Below are 2500 nucleotides of genomic sequence, written 5' to 3'. Positions count from 1 at the left end.
ATTGGCTGTTGACTCCTAATAGTGGATGACCCCCAGTGGTAATCAGTACAGTGGTGTGACCACACCTGGGTCCCTGGATGACGACACTCATATACAGACACAGGATAGCTGCCTTCAGTTCAAATCATGTCCATATCTGTTTAAACGGATCCCCAACCCACCCACCAATAGACAGTAAGACAGCTGAGACTCCCAGGGACTCAAGATTCAAGATTCATTTTATTTGTAACATGTAGGCTATGGTGTACAGTCACAGTGAAATGTTGCTGCCGGGCTCCAAGATTATGCTCGATACAGATAAACTCTAATACTCAAGTTCCAAATTACAAGTTTACAAGTAAAAAATTTACAAATTACAAAAAAATGTAAATTTGGACCAGTTACACAATAGGTATCCTTTCTGTACAGTATGTGATGGATTGTGTAGCCTAGCCTACGTGCTATAGCCTATATGGATATGAATGAATAATAAATAACCCGAGGGGACTCTCTCAGCATCCCTCTTATCCCGCTCCTGACCGCAGGCAGACACAGCCTGGGTCCTCAGGCCGGACCGCGCTGTCTTTAGACCCGCACCTCCTCACAGTAGAGGGGCACAGGTAGACGCAGAAAAGCGCCATGGGGCTTGACGTCAGCGCGAGCGTAGCATAGGCTCAGGAGGGCACGGATGCGACGTCAGACAAGACAGAATGCGGGGCTCCAAAAAAGACCCGTGTGTGTTGAACTCTTATCCTTGTTTTACCCTAATAGTCCACATGGTTCTCTCTCTATACAACTCCACCCTCCATTATATCCTGGATCTGTCTCCATCAGGTCATGTCATCTGTTCTCTCTCTATACAACTCCATCCTCCAATATATCCTGGATCTATCTCCATCAGGTCATGTCCTCTGTGTATCCTGGGTATCTCTCAGCCTGTGGTTGACGGTGATTGATGGAAACAGATCTGAGCTGCAGCGAAAACAACTTTATTCCGGGCAGACAAATGCAGTAAGGAGGTAGCATTCCACACACTGTATTTGTTAGACTATAAAAAATAAATAAATAAATAAATAAATAAATAAATAAATAAATAAATAAATAAATAAATAAATAAATAAATAAATAAATAAATAAATAAATAAATAAATAAATAAATAAATAAATAAATAAATAAATAAATAAATAAATAAATAAATAAATAAATAAATAAATAAATAAATAAATAAATAAATAAATAAATAAATAAAAATACATAAATAAATAAATAAAAATAAATGGCATTCCCATTGTGAAGTGACATTTTAAAAGCTTGAATCAAGCAGCGGAGGCGGCGGCCAAGACTGTTGTGTTCAGACGATTCTCCAAACGCCTCCTGTCATTCTCTTGTATCCCGGCGGCCCTGAGCCCTCAGCGCTGAGACGGAGGACCGCTTCACGCCAAGATTATTCCTCCTCCTGAAAGAGACTGAATGTCACAGACGACAACTACTCACCCCTGCAGCACGCACGCACACACACACACACACACACACACACACACACACACACACACACACCCCATGGAGAAGAAATTAGCAAGAATAACATTCTCAGCATGGGACAGAATTGCATGATTGAATCCCCCCCTAACCCCCATAACCCCCTAAAATATCAGCCCCCCCCTACCCCCTCCCTCCCTCTCTGAGGTCGCCGAGATCCTGGATGAAAGGTAAAGAAAGAGTGGAGTCAGGAATGGGTGGAGGACAAAGGAAGAATTCCCCTGATTAAAAAAGAACCAGGCCAGGTCCAACCTGGCTTATGTGCGTGGCTGGCTTGTTTCTGTTCAGGACTGGTAGGACGGAAGCTAGTCATGCCACTGAAATAGCTGTGAATTGAAATGACATGAAATAATGTCTGATAAATTAAGATAGGTCGCGTCGCATGGACACATCAGTTCCAATGCTTCCAATGCTAATCCAGCACAATAAGAGTGGGATAGCCAGTTAGCTCATGAGCTCACAACAACTAGCAGCAGCTTCCATAACATTAATGGTAGCGGTCAGTGGCTAAAGCAGTTACACTGATGATAACATAAAGTCATCCCTAGTGTGGGTTGGGGTTAGAATAAGGGTTGGGGTTGGGACAGGATCTGACCTATAAGGAAATGGGTAAAGATTGGAGTGAAAGGATGAACATGTGGAGGTTTGGGGTATAGTCCCATAAAGTCATCCCCACCGGGTCTTGAACCCCGGGTGGGAGTCCAATGCTCTCACCACTACTCTACTTGTGCAGTGGAGATCAACATATTGGTTTTGGTGTCCTTCTTGATTTTGGTGTCCTGGGACTACTGCCTCTTGTGGTGCCAACAGAGAAATGCAGGTCAACATTGTCTGGAGTAACAGAGGGAGGGAGGGAGGGAGGGAGTGATAACTGGACAAACGCTAAACTAGGTGCGCTGGCTTACAGCCACACACAAAAAAAAACATGTTTTTCATGTTGTGAGAAACATGGTGTCGGTCCGTGGATGATGATGGCGATGA

This window comes from Borostomias antarcticus (genome assembly GCF_949987555.1).
Source record: "Borostomias antarcticus genome assembly, chromosome: 14".
Lineage (NCBI taxonomy): Eukaryota > Metazoa > Chordata > Actinopteri > Stomiiformes > Stomiidae > Borostomias > Borostomias antarcticus.
This window is presented reverse-complemented; position numbering follows the sequence as displayed.